Here is a 9650-nt window from a genome sequence, read left to right on the forward strand (position 1 = left end):
CATGCCTGGGTTTTCCCCCCTGCTGCTCTGAAATTACTGGACTGGGACATTAGGGGGGCTCCATCAATCGATTGCTCCCCTGTTCCGCCGGGCGGTGTGGGATGTTTGAGGAAGTTCTGAAACCAGAGCTTCCCCTACCTTCAAGCAAGAGTCTGGCTCCCTCCCCTTGCCTGCTAAACTTTCCACCTCCCTGACTATTCCCCTTCCGCCGCCGGGGAGGGAAGGGAGCGGAGGGGTGGGTGGCAATCTGAATGCCGGGCAGTAAGATAACTTTCCTCCTGAGGTTCGTCTTTCCCAGAATTGCAGGTGCTTGCAATCATTCCGTAGGTAGACTTTTCAGATGGGCTTCTTTCGCTCAGTAATATGCAATTACGTTTCCTCCTCCGCGTCTTTTCAGGGTGGAGCGCTCATTTCTCTTTAGCGCTGAATAATATCTGGTTGTCTGGATGTCCTCCAGTTTATCTGTCCATTCACTTACTGAACGCTTGCTTCCAAGTTTGGGAATTATGAATAAAACTGCGTGCAGGTTTTTGGGTGGGTGGAAGTTTTCCACTCCTTTGGGCAAATACCAACGAGTGCGATTGCAGACTCCAACGGTAAGAGTATGTTTAGCTTTGCGGGAAACTGCCAAACCGTCCTCCAAAATGATCCCAGCCTTCTTTACAAGGTGGCTGGATCCTAAGAAGGAAAAACTGCAAGTTGCTGGCTGCAGGACCTCAGCCCGGCGGTGGCACGGGTGTCACGCCACCGTACTCTTTTGGTGAAACAAGTCCGAAGATCAACCCAGATTCAAGGAAATGGGAAGTAGACGGACTCCATGACCTGCTGGGAGAAGTGACACACGTCTACAGAGATGGGGGGAATGGTTGGGGGTCATTTCTGCAGGCAGCCTACCAGAAAACCAAAGCTCAAGCCTGAGAAACAGGAACTAATGTGGTTTTTAAACATTTCTAATTTTTTCCCAGCTTTATTGAGGTATGATTGACAAATAAAAAGTGTATGCATTTGAAGTTGTACGATGTGATTTTTTTTTAACACGATGACTTAATGTATGTTTGCACTGTGAAATGATCACCCCACTGAGCAGGGAGCCTGACACGGGGTTCAATCCCAGGACCCCGAGATCCAGACCCGAGCTGAAGGCAGATGCTAAACCGCTTAACCCACTGAGCTACCCACGTGTCCCCCTTAGCAAATTTTAAGTATACAACACTGTGCTACTCATTCTTTTCATCGTTCTGCCCACCAAATTCCCCAGAACGTACTTACTTCATTTAAGTTTGTACCCGGGTTGACCAACCTTGCCCCCTCTCCCCCCAGTACCCAGCAGCCACTGGTCCACTTTTTATTTATGTGAGTGGGGACTTTTAAAATTCCACATGTAAGTGAGACCATACAGTGATTGTCTTTCTGCCTCTGGCTTATTTCACTTAGCATAATGTCCTCTGGGTTCATCCACTTTGCCAAGAGAAACGAATGTGGTTTTAACTGGCAACTTGACCCAGTCTCACGTTCAGTGTTCTGAGTCTGTGAAAAGCGAGACTGCCTACCCCCAGGTTCCTTGAAAAATCTAGACAGGTGACTACACCCCCTGTGTGATCAAGATGTGATGAGCAGCAGACCTGTGGCGGGGGAGGGTCACCCTCTTGTGTTGAAGATCGTTTTCAGTGGCAAGGAAGTGGAAAGTTGACCAGCAGTGATTACTTTTGCTGAGAAAAGTACTTTCCTCTGAGAATAAGACATTTGGAAATGAATGTTTGCTGACGTGGCTTAGCTGCTCAGTGAGACCATCAGTACGGCGGGGACCTAGGCTCTGTCTTTTCATTTTTGCCACCCATCAGTGTGAAGGTTTATTTTTAATGGAGGTAATTTCTATCCAATAAAATTCACCCATTTTAAGCGTACGTGTGATGAGTTTTATCAAATGCATAAGGTTATATAATAATACCACAGTCGAGATCTAGAACATTTCTGTTGCCCTAGAAAGTTACCCCATGACCCTTTTATAGTTGCTCTTCCCAATCCATTCCTAGGCAACCACCAACCTGCTTCCTGCCACTCCGGTTTTGCTTTCTCCACAATTTCTTATAAATGGAATCACGGAGTATGTAATCTCTTTGTGCTCGACCTATTCCTCTTAGCATAATGTTTTCGATTCATTCATAATGTTACGTATCACTATTCTTTGCCCATTTGTTGCTGAGCAATATTCCATTTGTGCAATCATCAGCCGATGGGCATTTGTGTCGTTTCCAGTTTGGGGCTGTGATGGAGGATATCGTGTGTTGGGTCTACAGGTGGGCATGTTATCCTTTCTCTTGGGTAAATTCATAGGAGTGGGACTGCTGGTCGTGTGCTAGGAGTACGTTCAACTTGGTAAGGAATTCCCGACCGTTTCCCCAAGGGGCCATCCTGTGTAGAGTTCCGGTGGCTCTCTATCCGCCAGGATACTTGGTCTGGTTAGTCCTGTTAGTTTTAGCCATTCTAGCGATAACTGGCTGTCATTTAAATTTGCACTTCCCTGTGCCTGCTTTGCAGCACATATACTAAAATTGGGATGATACAGAGAAGATTAGCATGTCCCCTGCACAGGGATGACACACAAATTTGCAAAGCATTCCATATTTATAAATAAATAGATAGATAAATACATGTGCACATCCCTGATGACTACTGAAACTGAGCATCTTTTCTTCTTTTTTTTTAACATTCACAATAGAAGTTTTCTACATATCAAACATTTTAATGTCCATAATGAAAAAAGGCAAATACCAATCTAAAAATAAAAACAAAAGTCTTGGAAAGTCTATTTCATACAAATGGCAAAGAATATATTAAAAATTAAGATAGCATAGAAGAAAAGTACCGTTAGGAGTATCAAATTGGCAAATGCAAAGAATAATGGCAATACCCGTTTTAAGGATTGGGTTTCTGGAAAATTCTTAGCACAACTTTTCCATTTGACAATTTAGAAATGAATGTCAAAAGTCTTAAATAATATTTTATGAAGCAGTTGTATATTTAGAAATGTATACTAAGGAAATGGTTAAAAGTATTATCAAAATATTTAAATATAAAAGTACTCCCCAAAGGTGTTTTTTTTTTAATTATATAATTTTCAGTTACTTGAAAGTACAAAAAATTGTTGATCAGTTAAATAAACTATTTCCTTGCCATGGAATACTATGCAAGTATTACAAATGATATTGTAGAAATTTATTTTGCTGTACAAATTCTTGATTACAATGTGGTTTTAAAAAGAATAAGTATATTATGATTTTATTTTATGTTAATCTACATAGTATTCTCTACACTTAGGGTGATTATTTCTTGGTGGTAGGATCATAATTATTGTTTTCTTCTTTCTATGTAGCTGTATTTGATTTAGGTTTTTCTAAAAAATAAATCATTCATTTTTTCCTCATTGATTTTACGTGTCCTACCATATACCAAATTCTTACCCTTATATTTCTTGTCTATTTCTAAGCAAATAATATCAGGTAAAGAAAGTCTTCTTTCATTATTTTTTATTTTAAAAATATTTCTGAATGGTTTCTTGTTCTTACTCTTCCAGATAACTTATGGTTACTTCACAAAGGTTTTTAAAAATTTTTTATTTATTTTTATTTAAGTTCAATTAACATATAATGTCCTATTGGTTTCAGAGGTAGAAGTCAGTGATTCATCAGTCTTACATAATTCCCCGGGGTTGAGCATCTTTTCATATGTTCATTTGCCATCTCTGTATCTTCTCAAGGATACAGCTACCCAAATTTTTGACAATTTTCTTCCTTCCTTCCTCCCTTCCTCCCTTCCTTCCTTCCTTCCTTCCTTCCTTTTTTCTTTCTTTGCTGAGGTTTTGTCTTCTAATTTTTGAGATGTAAGAATTCTTGATATATTCTGGGTACAAATTCCTTTTTAGATGAGTGGCATAAAACATGTAAATATTCATTCCCGTTCTGTGATTTTTTAAAAAATTTTCTTATTGTATACTTAGAAGAGCAAATGTATGCATGTATGTATGTATGTATTTAAGGTTTTATTTATTTATTTAACAGAGAGAGAGAGAGGGAACAAAAGCAGGCAGAGCAGGGAGGGAGAGGGAGAAGCAGGTTCTGGGCTGAGCAGAGAGCCTGATGGACCCTGGGATCATGACCTGAGCGGAAGGCAGACGCTTGAACGACTGAGCCACCCAGGGGTCCTGAGCAAATGTTTTTAATTACTTAATTATTTAGAAAAGGAGAGAGCAGGCACCTGAATGGGAGTGGACGGCGGGGCAGAAGGCGAGGGAGAGAGAGAATCTTATGTAGGCTCTAGGCCCAGTGTGGCACCCAACCCGGGGCTCCATCTCAGGACCCTGAAATTGTGACGTGAGCCAAAACCAAGAGTCGGTCGCTTAGCCGACTGAGGCACCCAGGTGCCCCCAATGTTTTTAATTTTTGTATGGTCCACTGGATTCCTCTTTCATGGTTCATGCTTTTAGTGTTACTTAGTGTTCTCTACTTAATCCCTCACTTGTTGACCTCTTCTCAGGGCCAAAGAATAGAGCGCAAGGAGTTCCTCTGAGTCAGGGCATGCCTGATGGATCTTGTCTTAGAGAACGTTCAATCAATAACTATTTAGTAAGCATTTACTCTGTGCCAGGCACTGTTACAGGCCCTGGGGATACAATGGTAAAGAAAACCAAGTTTCTGCTCCATGGAATTTATGTTCCAGTGGGTGATAGACAAGGCATCAGGTGCTCCGGGGCCCCCACAGGTCCTCTTTGCTAGGCCATGATGCCCAGCCTCCAGCTGCTGTGGGTATTGCTGCTCATGACTCATTCTCGTACTCTGTTTCTCAGAACAGAGTGACCTTGGCTGCAGATGTTACTTTGCTTGAGGATGCTACGAAAGTTGTTATCACCCCACCCTGGGGGTAGCCCTTGGCCAATGACTGAATGATTTAGGGATATGACAGCCCACACTTCTTGTGTCTCTGGGCAGGAAAGTCTTTGTGATGCTGTCATGCTCCAGAGCTCCCTGTGAGGTCAGGCGGGGGCAGAATCTCTGCTCTTGCAATCACATCGACAGGGCTCGCTTCTCCTCATGCCCTGTTCTGCTTCCTTCACTCTTCTACAGGTTTCTTCTGAGAGACCTCCTTCAGTAAAAACCATACACATAAATGGTTTGAACCCAACCTAAAACACTGGATGTCAAAAGTAGTCCTGGGAAAGGGACTCTGCAAGAGATTTTGGAACAGGGTGGCTCAGTGGTCAGATGTCAGGGAGAACCCCATCCTGGGTGATGCAGGGGATTGTTGAGCACCCTCTCCACAAGCCTAGGGCAGTGTGTTAATACTTCCGCTAGTGATGAACTGAGACGGGATGCAGGAGGAAGGAGATCCACTAGTTTGTGCCACATCTCTGTTGTTTGAGAGTTTGGGGGAAAAATAACTAAAAAGACTGTAGACTTGGGTGGTTACTGCTGAGCAACACTGATGTTTTGAAGAGAGAGAAGAACCGGCTCTTGTGTGAATGACCAGTTCAGGGTGTAGTGCGAGAGTCCGGGCACTCCCTTGGCAGGATCAGCAAAGGTCCTCACCTGCAGTGAAGGTCAAGCAGAGCTGAGTACCAGACTCACAACATGATGGTGAGGGCTGCAGAATTTCAGCGAAACTTGTTTTTGCTCTTGAAGCAAGTTTCCAATATCAAAGTCTGGGGTCCTGATGGGGAATGAGTAGTAATGCAAGTCCCTGGGCAGGTGCAGTTGAAAACTTTGCGCCTCCACATTCCCCTGAGCCTCTGGACGCACAAGAGTGGTCCCATCCCTGCTGTTGGAACATTATGCAAAGGCCTTAAATGAGGCTGGTGTTTTGCAGGGAACCCTCTGTAATAAGCCCTCTACAGGGACCTACCCCACCTTCTCTCCTGACCACTGAGTCAATACTAGGGTCAGATCTTCTCATAGCTTGAATGTGGGAGTGTGGTCCTGCTAAGGACGGAGGAGGAATTTTTTTTGCCATTAAAAAGCTTTTATTGCAGCATTATTCACAGTAGCCAAGACGTGGAAACAACCTAAGTGTTCACTGTAGAAGAATGGATAAAGAATGGATAAACACCTTCTTTATCTATATTATATATATATATATATAATATATATTATATATATATATATAATATATATTATATATATATAATATATATTATATATATGATGGAATTATATATATTATATCTATATGTTATATAGATAAAGAAGGTGTTCTCTCTCTCTCTCTCTCTATATATATATATAATGGAATTATTACTTAGCCATCAAAAAGAAGTCATCCTGCCATTTGTGACCACACAGATGCTCCATGAGTTCATTATGCTAACTGAAATAAGGCCTACAGAGAAAGAGAAATGCTGCATGAGTCCACTTACATGAGGTATCTAAAATAGTCAAACTCACAAAAACAGAGAGTAGAATGAGGGCTGCCAGGGGCTGGGGTGGGGGCAATGGGAAGACATTTGTTAAAGGACACAAACTTCCAGTTATAAGAGGAGTAAGTTCTGGGGATCTAATGGACAGCCTGATGACTATAGTTAACAGCACTGTATTACGTGCTTACATATTGTCATCACCACCACACACATATAATTAGCCATTCTGACGGGTAGGCAGTGTTATCTTCTTGTGGTTTTAGATTGCATTTTCCCGATGCTCAGAGACGCTGGATGCCTTTTCAAATGTTCGTAGGTCAGCCGGATATCCTTTTCAGTGAAATGTCTGTTCTAGTCTTTTGCTCTTTTTCTAGTGGATTGTCTCCCTAAGGACTGGGGACAGTGGTGTGGTCAGACAGGGCATAGAAGACCTGCGCCCCTTCCCCACACCTTGTGCTATGCGTCTCTTCCGTCTGACTGTCCCTGAGTTATATTCTTTTCTAATAAACCAGTAATGTAGTAAGTAAAGTGTTTCTCTGAGTTCTGTGACCCACTCTAGCGAATTAATGGAACCCAAGGAGAGGGTGTCACTGGAACCTCCAATCTATAACCAGTAGGTAAGCTTGGCATCTGAAGTTGGGGGGAGTCTTGTAGCTGCCATCTCCAGTGAGATAATGTCAACATTTAGTTGAATTGCAGGACACCCAGCTGGTATCTGAGAATTGCTTCAGAATTGCAGTGAATGTGGTAGCAGGGCGAGTAAAGGAGAAACACAGGAGGAAAACTGAGGTTTCTCAAAATACAGACATACACACATGCGAAGAAAGCCAGAGATTGGAGGGAGGCGTCTAGGAGTCAAAAAACATGAAGGATTGCCACCAAAAGCTGGAAGAAACTAGGAAAGCTCCTTCCCTACAGTTTTCACAGGGAGCATGGCCCTGCTAACTCTTAGGTATTGGACTCCGGGCTTTTACAACTGTGAGACAATAATCTTCATTGTTTTAAGCCACTGAGTTTGTGGTGCTTTGTTATGGTGGCCCTAGGAAACAATATAGTGAAGAATGGTGGAAAAGGCACATTAATGGCACAGTTGGTAGTAGCTATAAATACGTGAATTTCCATAGCCACAGGGGGGGTTCAATGACATAATTAGTTTCTCCATAATCAGCAGAATTTCATGTTACCTGTCTCAAACCTAAAGGTTTCAGCTAATGAAAGGATCATTAATATTTTACTCCCCTGATATCACTTCATGACCTGTTTTTGGATCTTCAGTGTCATACATGCCCTTGTTTTTCTGAATGAATACTGAACCTCTCCCTCTTCCCCCAAAATGCATGTTTCAATCTTTTTCAAATGTAATAGGCTTTGAAGTTGACTTGCCAATGTAAGGCTCATCTCTTCCTATGGATCGCAAAGCAAGTCCGAGAAAGAATGTTGAGGGGGAATAGTGAGTCCTTGGGAATAAACAGCCACTAGTTTTGGTTAAAAAAACTGAGGTGTGGGGTTCCCAGGTTCCTGGTGGGAGGACAGCCTCTTCCTTTCTTCCTGAGGTGCACTGCAGCTCTTACAGATGGCACATTATCGTTTCAAAGTTTTGAGTCTGCAGTCCTTTGTTTTTTCTTGCCTAATCGCTCTGGATGGGACTTCCAGTACTGTGTTTAATAGAACAGACAAAAGTAGGCATCCTTGTCTTATTCTTGGTCTTTCGTTATCAAGTATGATATTAGCTGTGGGTTTCTCATAGATAGCCTTTATTACATTAAGGAAGTTCCCCCGTAGTCCTTGTTTATTGAGTGTTTTTGTCATGAAATGGGGCTGGCTTTTGTCAAAATCTTTTTCTGCATCACTTGGAATGATAATGTGTTTTCCTCCCTCATTTTATCAATTTGGTATATTACACAGATTGATTTTTGCATGTTGAACCATTCCTGCATTCTGGAAATAAATCCCACTTGGTCATGGGCATATAATCCTTTTAATATGCTGCCAGCTTTGGTTTGCTGATATTTTGTTGTGAATTTTACATCTATATTCATAAGGGATATTGTACTGTAGTTCTGTTTTCTTGTGATGTCATTGTTTGGTTTTGGTAGCAAGGTAAAGCTGTTCTCAGAATGAGTTAGGAAGTATTTTCTCCTTTTCAAATTTTTTTTTTTTTGGAAGAATTTGATAGAGATCAGTGTTTATACTCTTCATTAAATGTTTGGTAGAATTCACCATTGAAATCATCGGTTCTGGGATTTTCTTTGTTGGGAGGTTTCTGGTTAGGGGTTTGACCTCCTTGTTAGAGGTCTACTCTGATGCTCTTTTTCATCTTGAGTTATTTTGGTGGGTTATATATTTCTAAAAATCTATACACTTAATTTGGGTTGTCTAATTTGGTAGTGTAGAGTTTTTCATAGTGTTCTCTTACAATACGTTTTATTTTTGTAGAATCAGTAGTAATGCCCCCCCCCCATTCATTTCTGATTTTGGTAATTTGGGTCTTTCCTCTTTCTCTGTCTCTTTCTCTCTCTTTCCCATAAATCTAGGTAAATGTTTGTCAATTTTGCTGAACTTTTCAAATAATAACTTTTTGGTTTTATTGATTCTCTCTGTTGTTTTTCCATTCTCTATTTTATTTATGTCTGCTCTATCCTTTATTTTGTTTTATTCTGATAGGTCTCATTGTAACTCGACATTCCTTTTCTAGTTTCTTTTTTTTTTTTTAAGATTTTATTTATTTATTCGACAGAGATAGAAACAGCCAGTGAGAGAGGGAACATAAGCAGGGGGAGTGGGAGAGGAAGAAGCAGGCTCTCAGTGGAGGAGCCTGACGTGGGGCTCCATCCCAGAACGCCAGGATCACGCCCTGAGCCGAAGGCAGATGCTTAACGACTGAGCCACCCAGGCGCCCCATCCTTTTCTAGTTTCTTAAGTTATGCTGTGAAGTTATTCATTTGAGATCTTTTTAAAAATATATGCATTTACATATGTAAATTTCCCTTTTAGTACCGCTTTTGCTGTATCCTATTCATTTTGGTATGTTGTGTTTTAATTTTCATTCATTTTAAGATATTTTCTAATTCTCTTATGATTTCTCCTTTGACACATTAGTTGTTTAAAATTGTGCTGTTTAATTTCTACATATTTGTGAAATTTCCAGTTTTCCTTCTGTTATTCATTTCTGGTTTTACTCCATTGTGATTGGAACAAATACTGTATATGGATTCAATCTTTAAAAATTTATTAAGACTTGTTT

At 41.1% G+C, this 9650-nt stretch overlaps 1 non-coding gene across 1 annotated transcript; it reads left to right on the forward strand.

Annotated features, from left to right (window-relative positions):
- Window positions 1-2523: 2523 nt before the first annotated feature.
- Window positions 2524-2629, forward strand: LOC113243039 (U6 spliceosomal RNA). Its single transcript, XR_003312058.1, has one exon. It is a non-coding gene; the product is annotated as a U6 spliceosomal RNA (small nuclear RNA).
- Window positions 2630-9650: the final 7021 nt, after the last annotated feature.

This window comes from Ursus arctos, unplaced genomic scaffold (genome assembly GCF_023065955.2).
Source record: "Ursus arctos isolate Adak ecotype North America unplaced genomic scaffold, UrsArc2.0 scaffold_14, whole genome shotgun sequence".
NCBI classification, from domain to species: Eukaryota; Metazoa; Chordata; class Mammalia; order Carnivora; family Ursidae; genus Ursus; species Ursus arctos.